This window comes from Chiloscyllium plagiosum, unplaced genomic scaffold, assembly GCF_037043375.1.
Source record: "Chiloscyllium plagiosum isolate Xiang-an unplaced genomic scaffold, Cpla_swu_hap1 HiC_scaffold_3, whole genome shotgun sequence".
In the NCBI taxonomy this organism is placed as follows: Eukaryota; Metazoa; Chordata; class Chondrichthyes; order Orectolobiformes; family Hemiscylliidae; genus Chiloscyllium; species Chiloscyllium plagiosum.
The window spans coordinates 50,714,321-50,729,432 of NW_028270141.1; positions in this window are offsets into that span (position 1 = coordinate 50,714,321).

The following is a 15,112-nucleotide window of genomic DNA, read 5'->3' on the forward strand; positions in this document are numbered from 1 at the left end:
TGGACCTGAAATGTTAACTGTTATTTCTCTTCACAGATGCTGTCAGACCTGCTGAGCTTTACCAGCAACTTCTGTTTTTGTTTCTGATTTACAGCATCTGCAGTTCTTTCAGTTTTTCTTTGGTTTTAGTTATGTTGAGGTGAACTTTTCTCAAAGGACAAAAAGTCATTTTAAACAGTGAGTTCAAAACAGTATTTCCAAGCAAGCATGTGACTTAGGCTAAATGGCTAGGTAAAGTATCTAGTGAAATACTTGCTGAAATGTTTTAAAGGTTAAGCTTTTATGACCTACAGAAAGAGAAGCCAGAGGCCACCACCAACAGGTGCAATTCAGAAAAAGAAAAGATTCATGCTAGCAAAAGGGTAAATTCAATTTGAAAGTCTCCAGGCCATCAGATCTGAAAATAAGTCATAAACAGCTTCCACAGTCCAGGTAAATAGGTCTATTCTTCAAGTTCAATGAGACAAGTCAATGAGTTGGCGTATGTCTGTGTGTCTTTGGGAGCAACAGAAAGAATTATGTTTTGTAAATGTACAACAAGATGCCAAAAAGAAATGCTTGTGATTTTGTCAGTTGAGTAAGAAATTGTAATGTGAAGCTAGGAGTGATACGTTATTCGCGTTGAGCGTTTTTATAGGATATTACTTGGAGAAAAAGCTGATTATTTTTGCTGGCTATGTTGAAAGCTTTCCAAAATATCTCATATTCTTTTTTGTCCTTTTGTGTACTAATCTTATGTTCTTCTGTTAGAGATACATTGACAGACCTAAATAATTAATGATGCAAAAGTGAAGACTGCAGATGCTGGAAACCAGAGTTTAGCTCAGAGTGGCGCTGGAAAAGCAGAGCAGGTCAGGCAGCATCCTGCTCCTCGGATGCTGCCTGACCTGCTGTGCTTTTCCAGCACTACTCTGATCTAAATAATTAATGACTGACCATAATATTCACCAAATTGCAAAAATAAAACTCATGGTTTGCAAATCCAGGCCAATCTTATATATCCAGTATTAGCATCAGCTTGGATCATAACAACATAGATACACAAATAAATTGAATACATTAAAATTGCTTCAACTAATCATTCACGAAAATTACATTTTATTTAAGTGTTTAGTGACTTACGGAAACAAACATGTCATTTGAATGCTTAATCCCCTAAATCAGCAAATATTTTCATTCAATAAGCAGTTGAAGTAGTCCATCAACTGGCATCTGATTGACATTGAAAAAAATAAACTTTTTTTAAAAAAAGTTGCACATTTTATTTGTACAGTTCTGTGACAACTTTGCCTGTCCAGATGAGTTTATATAATTTTTATGTTCAAGTCATGTGTTTTCATAATCCAAAGATGTCATGGGGCCAGATCCAAAGGGGTACCTTAAGTTTCCAAATGTTAAAAAATATAAATTTTGCCTTCATCCTTCAACCCTCTCATTCCCCATGCCTTAACTACTCCAAGCTGAAAATGTGTTGCTGGAAAAGCGCAGCAGGTCAGGCAGCATCCAGGGAACAAGAGAATTGACGTTTCGGGCATAAGCCCTTCTTCAGGAATGGCATTAAAGAAGGAGTGGCAAGCCCTTCTTCAGGAATGGCATTAAAGAAGGAGTGGCAAGAAGGGCTTATGCCCGAAACGTCGATTCTCTTGTTCCCTGGATGCTGCCTGACCTGCTGCGCTTTTCCAGCAACACATTTTCAGCTCTGATCTCCAGCATCTGCAGACCTCACTTTCTCCTTAACTACTCCAACCCATGTCATCTAATTTTTTTTATTCATTCACTATGACTTCTCATATCCCAGTGTCAACTTCTTACCTAGTTTCACCCTTTTCCCTTTACCCTTTCACATACCATGCCAACTCACTCTGTATCCATCAATTACCCATCAATTACTTAAATTTCTATATTTAAAAAAACTGCATAAATGATCAATATACAGAAAATGAGTCTGTGGAATTGGTAATGCAAAATAAAGAGATAACAAATGAAGTTAACAGATATTTTACATCAATCTTCTCATATCGTGATAGAGTTACACATGATAGATCAAAATTGATGAATGTCAGGAATTAAAAGGGGGAGAAACTCAAGAAAATTAGAACCAACGGGGAGGTAGTACTGAGTAAATTGGTGAGTCTGCAAGTTGACAAGTATCTGGACCCTGATGGATTTTATCCTAGAGTCTTAAAGTATGTCATTAGTGAGATAGTTGATGCGTTGGTTTTAATTTTTCAAAGCTCATTACATTAGGGGAAGATTCCCTTAGATTGGAAAATAGCTAATATGATTTCTTTATTCAAAGAAGGAGGGAGGCAGAAAGCAGGAAACTTTAGGTCAGGTAGCTTAACATCTGTCAGAGGGAAAATGTGAGAAGATATTATTAAATGTGACATAATACAGCACTTGGATAGGTTTAAGGTAATCAGGCAGAGACAACTTAGTTTTGTCAAAGGCAAATCATATTTAATTGATTTATTGAGTTTTTTTGAAGAGGTAGCTTGTGCTGTGGATAAATAGGAACCAGTGAATGTATGGCATTTAAATTTTCAGAAAACATTTGATAACGTGCCATATTAAAAGTTATTGTGGAAAATAAAAACTCGTGTTTAATAGAAGATTGACTGACTTACAGGAAGAAGAGAGTAGGAATAAATATGTCTTTTTCAGGCTGTCAGAATGTTACAAATGGTATGTCACAGGGGTCAGTGCTGGAGGCTGAACTCTTCACAATTTATGTAAATGACTTAGACGAGGAGATCAAAAGCATGGTAATTAAATTTAATGATGACACAAAGATAGATAGCAAGTGATCTGAGAAGAGAGCATATGGATGTAGATAGGTTAAGTTAATGAGCAAAGATCGAACAAACAGAGTACAATGTGGAAAAGTGCAAAACTGTCCATTTTGGCAGAAAGAATAAAAAAAACACTAAGTGTTGAAAGGTTGCAGAGCCCTGAAATGGACAGAGACCTAGTTCTTGAATTGCAGAAGGCTACTATGCAGGCACAACAAGTAATCAAGAAAACTAATAGAATGTTATATTTTATTACAAGGGTAACTGAGTGCAAGAGTTGGGAGGTTATGCTTCAATTATATTGGGCATTAATAAGATTACATCTGGAGTACTGCTTACAGTACTGATCACCAAACTTATAGAAGTATATTAATGCATGGGATGGAATTCAGAGAAGGTTTACTATTCTGATACCTGAAATGAGTGGATTGCCTTATTAAGGCAAGGTGAAACAGGCTAGGCTTGTATCATTTAGAAAGTCAGAGTTGACTTAATTGGAATATGGAATATATGAGATCCTGAGATGACTTGAGGAGAATCTAGAACTGGGTGTCATAATTTAAAATAACGTGTCACCTAATTAAGACAGAGATGAGGAAAACCTGATTTTTAATTTTTCAAAGCTCAGGGTTGAGCATCTTTGGAATTTCCTTTCTGAAAAGGCAGTGAACGCAGAATCTTTATATATTTCTAAGATGAAGGGAGATAGATTCTGGAAAGATTATCATGGTTATACAGAGTTAAGATTAGAATCAGATGAGCCAAGATTTTATCAAATGGTGTAACGTTCTCAAAGGACTGAGTGGTTTACTCTTGTAACTTATTCGTATACCAGTGTGTTCCAAAGGTTTGGGGGAAACACAGGGAGGAACTGAAAGAAACTAGTGTTCGTAAGGAAATGGTGTTGGAAAGTTGGTGAGAATAAAGGGTGATAAATCCACAGGGTCTGAAAATCTGCATCTCACAGCACTTAAGGGAGTGTCCCTTGAAATAGTGGATGCATTAATAGTCATCTTTCAAGATTCTATACAGTGTGGATCAGTTCCTACTTATTTGAGAGTATACAATGTAACACCACCACTTAAAAAAGGAGGTAGAGAGAAAACAGGAAATTATAAACCAGTTTACCTGACATCAGCAGTGGGGAAAATGCTAGTGTCTATTTTAGCAGATTGAAAAGAAAAGCATTTAGAAAACCGTGGAAGGACTGGACTGGATCATGCATGTCAAATTTATTGGAGTTTTTGAGGATGCAAATAGTAGACTTGATTAAGGGAGATCCAGTGGATGTGGCGTAATTGAAATTTTATAAAGGTTTCCATCAGGTCCCATGTAAGTGAAATCGAAGTGCTCAGGATTGAGAGTAGTGTATCAACATAGAGACCTGGTTCACATCTCAGAAAGAAAGAGTAGAAATAAAGTGATTCTTTTCTGAGTGACAGGAATCAGTGTTTGGACAGCAGCTATTCACAACATGCATAAATAAGTCAGATGAAGAAACTAAATATAATATATCCAAGTTTGCAGATAACTCAAAGCTGGTTGGGAAGGTCAACTTTGAGGAAGATGAAGAGATGTTTCATTGTGATTTGGACAAGTAGAGTGAGCGAACAAGTGCAGATGAAGATGTAGATAAATGTAAGGTTATCCATTTTGCTAGCAGAAACAGGAAATCAGAATATTACCTGCATGGCACCAGATTGGGAAAGGAGGTGGTGTAATGAGACCTAGGTGTTTTTGTACACCAGTCACTGAAAGTAAGCATGCAAGTGCAGCAGGTGGTGAAGAAGGCAAATGGTATGTTGACCTTCATAGTGAGAGGATTCAAGTACAGGAGCAAGGATGTCTTGCTACAGTTGTACAGGGCCTTGGAGAGACCACAACTGGAGTAGTGTGTACAGTTTTTGACTTCATATCAGAGGGAGAATGTTCTGGCTCTGGACAATGATTCCTGGAGTGGCAAGGCAGATGAGTGAAGAAATATTGGATTAGTTGGGACTATATTCATAAGAATATAGATTTCAAAAAAATGGCGGGGGTGGGAGGGAAGCTCATAGAAAATTCTGGCAGGACTTAGCAAGGTTAATGCATGACGAATGTTCCTGGTGACTGAGACATCCAGAATCATGGGTCACAGTCTAAGGATACAGTATGGGCCATTTATGGCACAAAGGAGAAATTTCTTCATTGATAGAGGGATGAGCCTGTGGAATTCTTTACCACAAAAAAGGTGGTCAAGAGCAAAACAGTAAATGTCCTTAAGGAGGAGATAGGAAAAGCTCTTAGCGATAAACAGTTCAAAGGGTTTGGGGAGAAATTGACATTCCAATCGGCTGAATCTGTTTCATCACAATTGTACGCAATTAGGAGTTATGGCTGTAGTGTTGGAGGCTGCAGAGCAAATCACTCTGACCACCCAGTATGACAAAAAAGATAAAAAGAAAAAAAATCCAATCAGAATACAAACTTTAAAAAAGATAGCATTTGCTGAATTTCCATTGTGCAAGGCTCAACTACTTCTATTCTCTTACATTTCACTTGTCGACTCCAGTAGGAGGGAAATCCACCGTGCACACTTAAAGCAATACCCAGGTCATTTGATTTTCATTTCTTTCTTTAATTTAGGCAATGCTTCTTTCTGATGTCCTGAAGTGGAAGCTTCAACTATTTTCTGAAAGAATTTGAATCTTTGCTTATGAAATACAGTTGTGAGATTTCCTGACCAACTTCCTGAGTGCATACTTTTTTGATTAAAGAATACAACGTGTCAGACTGACTGAATGGGTTACAGGCTTTGCCGTTTCTTATTAAAGTAGGTATAACTGCAGTACATTAAAACTTTCTATACAAAGCAGAAGCTTTCTATTGTGTTAGCAATACTCACAATGTGTTGACAGCAAGTGAGTGAATTTCAAATGTACCATTTCCATTTATATATTACAGAATCATGTATTACAACATTAGCTTAATAGATTGTGCACATATTTAAAACAAATTTCTCCGCACTAATGTCTGTTCAGTGTCTGCAGAGATTAATCTATATAATTCAGTGTCTTTGGAATTATTGGATCAAAAGACAGGAATTGTAGACCTGCTTAGTCAATGGGAAGTCTTGCATTTAGAGAAACACCAGTTAACTCAAGGACATACATCTCATTTTCATCTCAATCCAACCTTTGCACCTTTTCATCTTATCCATTAGCCTCCCTTCTTTCCTAAGAATATTTCTGACTTGGTAAACATGTTTGGAAAAAAAAGGTAAGAGCCACTGGGTGGCATCATGGTTTCAAATGTTAACATCCATTATCTTGTAGATCTCCAAGCATCAAGTTGTCCTGTTTGGTGAGTTTATGAAGCCTGAGTTCAGTTTATCTTTGTGCTCAGACAAGTCTTAACTTTGGTTATTAACACTGCTGTAAATAGTCTTTGAGAACATGACTGTGCTGTAATGAGAATGGATATGACAATGATGTATAGCATGATGCAACAGTGACATTAGTGTCATGGGTAAGGGACTGAATGGAAAAAATTGCAACCATTGGCAAAGCGAAGGATATGCTGACAGAGCATATATACTTCTATATACTTCTGTACAATACTAAAAATAGAAGAGTTTGCAGAAAGGTTCCAGAATCAGACAGCCATCACTTGTTGAGATGGGAAATGTAATACAAAGCACAAACTCCCTGCTGATAATCATCTCTCCAATGTGCAGAACAAAACTCTGAGTTGCAAACCACATAGCAACACAAACCAATGATGATGTGGTGCCTATTTCAATGACCGTGCTTTGTCTCAAACAGTTTACTGAGTCGACACAATCCTGGACAGAACAAATGATCTTGTTGGCAGTGATTATCATTACTACCAAGATCACACAGCAGCATACTCTGAAAAAATGTAGCCATGAGGATGTATTTGAATATGTCCTTTAGAAACATAATAACATTTAGAATTCACAATGAAGCTAGATTGACAGTAAATGTGCGATACAGATTGTGGCCAGATTTATCATAAGTTCCTTGTAGTGTAAGCATTCCATTGCCATCACAATATGAACTAATTATGGTCTGACAATTATATTAGTGAGAGAAAATAGTCTACAAATAGTATATAAAAATTAAATAATGCAAGTGCTGGAAAACTGAAACATAAACAGAGATTCTCACAAGGTCTTCCAAAATTTGTGGAGAAAGAAACAGAGCTAACATTTCAAGTCAAACACAATTCTTCACCAGAACTGAGGGAAGGTAAATATATGGTGGGTTTTATGTTTAGTGTGAAAACACACTTTTTAGATGAAGCAGCAATTTAGTTGTGCCTTTTTTTTTTCCAAACCTGTCTACTGTATTTGCAGCTCATATTTCAGTCTCCTCTACAATTGGGAGTTAATTTACAAACTCAGTGACCACTTTGCAGAACTCCTCCACTCTGTCCACAAGCATGACCCCAATCTTCCAGTCATCTGCTGTTTCAATAAAACATTTGCTTTAACAAGGATCTTGACCTGTTCCAGTGAAGCCCAACACAAGAAGAACATTCTCTGCTTCAGCATTTTACAACCTTGCAGACTCAACATTGTGTTCAACAACTTCTAATTGTGAATTTGCAGCTGTTTATTTGTTTTGCTATTGCTCTGGATCAATACTTCATTTCTTTCCTTCAATCACTACCATTGCCTTTGCCTTTTGTTCCAGGGCACTATTGACATTTATTTTCTCCCAGCATGCTTGCGGCTGTCATCAAACCTCACCCAGGTTTACATTGCTTCACCTAATGGTTTAAGGCAGAGTGTGCTATCTACACACTGTGGTATCAGTCTATAATATCATGCATACACTGTCCCTCGGGTTGCTTGCTCCTGATTCCAAATTAAAGCTCTTCAATTCACAGGAAAGACCATTGTTTTATTTATATATGTACATGGTCAGCTCTTAAGTACACCTTTATAGTGTTATGTCTGAGCCCACTGTCTTCACGTGTTCACTCTGGACCAGTGTTTTCACCCTTACAGATGGCAGAGTCATGTGATCAGTTACAACGTCATGATTTACATGAATCTCATTATACCACATAGCCTCCCTCTTGCGCTACCCTCCATTTTGCCCTCCAGAAAATCTTTTCTGTTTTCAGCTTTGATTAGACGGCCCAAACTACTGACATTTCTTCTGGATGTCACATTTAAGAGTTATTTCTACTCTTGCAATTTCATAATTCTTCATTTGTGTTATGATCTATATATGGGATCATTGGCACAGCTAAACATCTATATTTCAAAGGATATTATTATCTTCAAGAGATCTTTATTTGCTGTTCATGCTTCTGAGGCATACAGAAAGGAGAAAGAATGGACCACCAAATGAGATTTTGTTTCTTCATACAACCATTAATTCTTCTTGTCATTAATGGATTTATCATTTTACTGAATCATCGAGTAATCGACACAATATCTTGGGTAATATTTTTGTGTTAACAAGCTGCCATTCATGTCAGGAGAATTGTTTATATTATTAATCTCAGCTGTAATAGATCGCTTTTGCCTGGACAATTCTTGATCTATTCATTTTCTTTGACCATGCAGTGGAAAAATTGTTGCTTAATTGCTTTCAATACTCAAGCTAAATTGATTTGACCATTGACTACATTCCTTACATTTTTCTTCCTATTAATATTTGCTAATTTCAAACTTAAAAGATAATGCCAGTCTCTTACCACGCCTGCATCTTATGTTATATATCCTACTCAAGACAATATCCTGCCCTTCATCTGACCGTGAACTGCTTTTCTTTACAGTCAATATATTTGAGAGCTGCAATATCTCCAATTCCAGTTGTTTCTATGCTTTGTTATTTTATGGCACAATGGATACCCTATCATTTTTTTTCAACCCAGTCTTGACAGCAGATATAGTAACCTGAAATCTATCAGATTATATCTCTAACACAATGAAATGAAAATGTTTAATTCAAAGATTTTTCTCCAAAGTCTTGAGTCAGCAGTATGCTCTGCTATCTGTTGGATACAGTTGATATATTAATCAGGTTAAAATAAATGATAATGCAGAAATTCTTTAGCACTGGGTAGAGATGAGCTAATATGAATGGCATGAGCAAAGCTTAAATTATTTCTTTATATCAGCATGAGTTGAATGACATTTTTTAAACATACCCCAGTTCTTTCTACTCTAAGTAATATCTCCAGGTCTGCCTGAGTTGGATATATTTCACTTGGGTAGTTATTCTCTCACTAATGAACAGTGCATGATAATAGAATTTAGATATGTCACTCACTCATTTGGCTTAAATTTATGTTTTACAGACTCATTCCAGCATAGAAAGGCGCCTTTCAGCCATCAAATCTTGTAAAGCAATGGTCAGTCACATTCCTCTTCTCTGCCTATTGCTATACAAGTACCTATGCAATCTTCACCTGCAACCCTTTGATCACCTTCACTTTCATCACCATGTAGGAAGTCAATTATCACTTTACTACTCACTACATGTAACATTTCTACCTCACATCCCTCCTGCGCTTTTGCACAAAACCTGAAGTCTGCTTTTCCTTGCCCTTTGTATATCCACAGTTGGGCACAACATTTCCTCCTCTACTCGATCTCTCACATCTGTCAGATCGTTTACTAATCGCCTTTGCCCCACGGAGAATAACTTCTGCTTCTCCAACCTAACCCTGTATGAAAATCCCTGATGTATATATACTAAGTCACTTTAAAAAATAAATTAAAATTTAGTTTTGTCATCCTTGATATGAGGGATGTTAATATTGGGAAATTGGCAGACTTTGCTACTTCAGGCACTCGGTGTCAACATCGAACGCTATTACTTAAGAGATAACATCAGAATGAAGCTTCCTCCAATGTACCTCAACTTGATAAGGGTATTCGTAAAATAGAGAAGCCATTTGTTCCTTCATTACTTTCAATTATCTGTTACTCCTCGCTCAAGTGTTTTTATCCTTCTCTACCATTTCTGCTAATGGTCTTCAACCATTTCTGCTAATGGTTTTATATTTGCTATATGAATTTTGCAATTATCAAGCAACTAACAAATACCATAGTCCATCCAGATTATTTTCTACCATTCAAAATCATATACCTTATTTTTCCTTGCATATTATTTTTAAATGCTTTTCAGTATAGATTTTATGCCAAATGTAAATACTGCACAGAGGTATTTAGTTCGTATGTAATGTTAACATGTGAAAATTGCCAATTGAACATTATGTCCCATAAAATGTTATATTGATAACTTAACTCTGCCTGTTTTAAATGTTATTTTAACATATTATCAAAATATACTGTTAATCACGCTACTAAATGATAATCTATGGAGAACAGAACACAACAGAACACAAGTAGAGTAAGAAACGTGACTAACTACTAACATTGTGGGCTACACAGTTTAATGGACTAAACCAGTTCAGGTCCAGACGGTGAGCTATCCATTTCTTCCTCAGAAGGTTTATGATCCAGTGAGCAAACCAGGGAGTGGCAGAATTTCAGAGAAAGAGGGAAGTGGGATACCTACACAGCATTTGGTAGTGGGCTACAATATTTTAATTGCTTTCTACTAAACAGAAATATTGCAAGTGGACCCTTTCAGGACTTCTGGTCAGAGGCCTATGGGGAGGTGGTGCATAGTGGTACTATCAGTGGACTAGTAATCCAAAGTTCCAATCTAACATTCTGGAGATATGGGTTCAAATCCTACTACAACAAACAGTTTTCAGAGACATATTCACACATTAAGTTAGTGTGTAAAATGTCGGTAAATGGAGTATATGTGGGAAAATGTGAAGTTATGAGAACGAGGGTAGGTCCGATCAAGGACAGTAGTGGGAGACTGTGTATTGAGTCGAAGAGATAGGAGAGGTCTTGAATGAGTACTTTTCTTCAGTATTTACAAATGAGAGTCACCGTATTGTTGAAGAGGAGAGTGTGAAATGGACTGGTAAGCTAGAAGAGATACTTGTTGGGAAGGAAGATGTGATGGGCATTTTGAAAAACTTGAGGATAGACAAGTCCCCCGGGCCTGACGGGATATATCCTAGGATTATGTGGGAAGCAAGAGAGGAAATTGCAGAGCCGTTGGCAATGATCTTTTCGTCTTCACTGTCAACGGGGGTGGTACCAGGAGACTGGAGAGTGGCGAATGTTGTGCCCCTGTTCAAAAAAGGGAATAGGGATAACCCCGGGAATTACAGGCCAGTTAGTCTTACTTCGGTGGTAGGCAAAGTAATGGAAAGGGTACTGAGGGATAGGATTTATGAGTATCTGGAAAGACACTGCTTGATTAGGGACAGCCAGCATGGATTTGTGAGGGGTATGTCTTGCCTTACAAGTCTTATTGAATTCTTTGAGGAGGTGACCAAGCATGTGGATGAGGATAGAGCAGTGGATGTAGTGTACATGGATTTTAGTAAGGCATTTGATAAGGTTCCCCATGGTAGGCTTATGCGGAAAGTCAGGAGGCATGGGATAGTGGGAAGTTTGGCCAGTTGGATAGAAAACTGGCTAACCGGTCGAAGTCAGAGAGTGGTGGTAGATGGTAAATATTCAGCCTGGAGCCCAGTTACAAGTGGAGTTCCGCAGGGATCAGTTCTGGGTCCTCTGCTGTTTGTAATTTTTATTAATGACTTGGAAGAGGGAGTCGAAGGGTGGGTCAGTAAATTTGCAGATGATACAAAGATTGGTGGAGTTGTGGATAGTGAGGAGGGCTGTTGTCGGCTGCAAAGGGACTTAGATGTGATGCAGAGCTGGGCTGAGGAGTGGCAGATGGAGTTCAACCCTGTCAAGTGTGAGGTTGTCCATTTTGGAAGGACAAATAAGAATGCGGAATACAGGGTTAACGGTAGGGTTCTTAGTAAGGTGGAGGAGCAGAGGGATCTTGGGGTCTATGTTCATAGATCTTAGAAAGTTGCCACTCATGTGGATAGAGCTTGTAAGAAGGCCTATGGTGTATTAGTGTTCATTAGCAGAGGGATTGAATTCAAGAGTTGTGAAGTGATGTTGCAGCTGTACAGGACCTTGGTTAGGCGACATTTGGAGTACTGTGTGTAGTTCTGGTCGCCTCACTTTAGGAAAGATGTGGAAGCTTTGGAGAGGGTGCAGAGAAGATTTACCAGGATGTTGCCTGGAATGGAGAATAGGTCGTACGAGGATAGGTTGAGAGTGCTAGGCCTTTTCTCATTGGAACGGTGAAGGATGAGGGGTGACTTGATAAAGGTTTATAAGATGATCGGGGAATAGATAGAGTAGACAGTCAGAAACTTTTTCCCTGGATACAACAGAGTGTTACAAGGGGACATAAATTTAAGGTGAAGGGTGGAAGGTATAGGGGGGATGTCATGGGTAGGTTCTTTACCCAGAGAGTGGTGGGGGCATGGAATGCGCTGCCTGTGGGAGTGGTAGAGTCAGAATCATTGGTGACCTTTAAGCGGCAATTGGATAAGTACATGGATGGGTGCTTAAGCTAGGACAAATGTTCGGCACAACATCGTGGGCCGAAGGGCCTGTTCTGTGCTGTATTGTTCTATGTTCTATGTTCTTCATTTTGGAAAGGGCAATAGGAGAACAGAACATTATTTAATTGAAGAAAAACTGCAAAAAAGCTGCAACACAAAAGGACTTGGGGGTACTTGTGCATGAAACACAAAAAGCTAACATACAGGTGCAGCACATAATCAGGAATGCTAATGGAAATGTTGGCTCTTATCTCATGAGTTTGGGGTTAAGAGAAGGGAAGTCTTACTGAAACTACACAAGGTGCTGGTTAGGCCACAGCTGGAATACTGTGAGCAGTTTTGCTCCCCTTAATTAAGATAAGATATAATTTCATTGGAAGCAGTTCAGAGAAGGTTCACTAGGATGATTCTTGGTATTGAGGATATGAGCTAAATAGTTTGGGACTCTACTCACAGGAGTTCAGTGGAATGAGAAGTGATCTAATACAAACATGTAGGATTCTTAAGGGGCTTGACAGGGCAAATAATGGGAGGATGTTTCCCTTCATGGGAGACTCTAGGACCAGTGTGCATAGTTTCAGATTAAAGGAGCCCAATGTGAGATAGAGATGAGGAGAAATTCTCTCTCTCAGAGGCTTAAGTGCCTTTGGAATTCCTTGTCACAGAGACCTGTGGGTGCAGAGTCCTTATGTATATATAAGGCTTAATTAGATGGATTCTTATTCAATTGGGGAATCAAGGCCATGATGTGGAGGTGTTGGTGTTGGACAGAAGGCAGAAGCCACATGATACCAGGTTATAGTCCAGCATGTTTCTTTGAAAACACAAGCTTTCAGAGCACTGCTCCTTTGTCAGGTGAACCTGAGCAATCAAGGGTTATGGGGAAAGGGCAAGCAAGTGGCCGTGAGGAATGATGAATCAGTCATGTTCCTATTGACTGGTGGATCAGGCTCTCAGGACTGAATGGCCTACTCCTGTTCCTATTTCTTATGGTTTCAGCAGATGGTGAAATTTAAATTCAAGAAAAATGTGACCATTGTCAAGTGACCTTAAAGAACATTTGGTTCACTCATATTGTCTACAGTCATAGTCTGACCCATATTACTCCAGTGCGACCAACCAATGTGGAGCTTCCCAGCAATTATGAGGCCATGCAGCTCAGAGGGAATGTTGCTGGCTGTTATGTCCATAAACTAAATAAACAAATAAAAAGCATGTGTATCTATCTTTTCTTGATATGTTGTGGTGTAAAATTCCAAGCAGTGGAATGTGGTGAAACGGTTAAAAATTATGTCCCAATACATGTGTGAATCTAACCGGAATGGAGGTGTTGCTTAGTCCCGTGTGAATCTTCTTATCTGTATGTAACCAGAATGGAATGTGTTTTTTAGCCTTGCTCTGCTGTTCACATGAATGTTTATATCTGGAAAAGAATAAAAAGCTGGAAAAGTCTCCAGTTCGGTGAGTCTGCTCCGGGGTTACGTTTAACCGCCGAGCGTGGGTTGTTGGCAACCGCTCTACAAGAACTGACGGCTCCCAGTTTTTGTAACATGTAGAGTGAGCATAAACCAGACCCGTTGTGCGACACTGCGGGGAATAAAATGCCCATATTCTAGCAGTCTCGCCTCTTGGTCGTTTGTTCTGTGTCAGACTACTCTCCTACGAACCTGACCTTGAGAATTTTTTAAAACATTTGGCGTAGTCGGCAGGATCAATCGCAATTGAGGAGAGATTTTGATACAGAACAATGTTTTGGAAAACGACTAAGAAACCAGAAGAACAAACTGTGGAGGTCCCGACCGTCCCGGGATGGCATGGATGTGGGCATGTACGTGGCAGTTTGTTTGAGAAAGGATCCCAGTCCTGCCGAAGAACCCCTTGCCTGGGGTACAGCGGAGGATGTGGGCATGTCCAAAAGGCTGAAGCGGAGTTAACAGAATTGAATGGGATTGAACTGAACTGAACTGAGTGGAACTGAAGTGAATCAAATTGAACGGAACAAAATGGAACTGAGCTAAATTGAATTGAAATGGACGGAACTGAATTGAACACAATTGAATTGAACTGAACAGACCTGAACTGAGCTGAATTGAACTACACTGAATTGACTGAACTGAAATTAACTGAAACGAATTGCATAATGTAACACATGTATTGGGCCAAGCAGTGGAATGTGGTGTAAAATTCCAAGCAGTGGAATGTGGTGAAACGGTTAAAAATTATGTCCCAATACATGTGTGAATCTAACCGGAATGGAGGTGTTGCTTAGTCCCGTGTGAATCTTCTTATCTGTATGTAACCAGAATGGAATGTGTTTTTTAGCCTTGCTCTGCTGTTCACATGAATGTTTATATCTGGAAAAGAATAAAAAGCTGGAAAAGTCTCCAGTTCGGTGAGTCTGCTCCGGGGTTACGTTTAACCGCCGAGCGTGGGTTGTTGGCAACCGCTCTACAAGAACTGACGGCTCCCAGTTTTTGTAACATGTAGAGTGAGCATAAACCAGACCCGTTGTGCGACACTGCGGGGAATAAAATGCCCATATTCTAGCAGTCTCGCCTCTTGGTCGTTTGTTCTGTGTCAGACTACTCTCCTACGAACCTGACCTTGAGAATTTTTTAAAACATATGTGTAAGCAGTCTTTTTGCTAGGTTTAGTCTATGTCCATTTACAACCCCACCTGATAGTTATGTCAGGCAGCATGCAAGAAGTTGTCTGAATATTCTATCTGTGAAAGTATGGTCTCCCCATCTAATATAGGAACATAGGAACAGGAGTAAATCAGTCAAACCTATCTATATCTTAACTCCATCCACCTATCTTGAAAGAAAGATTACATTTAT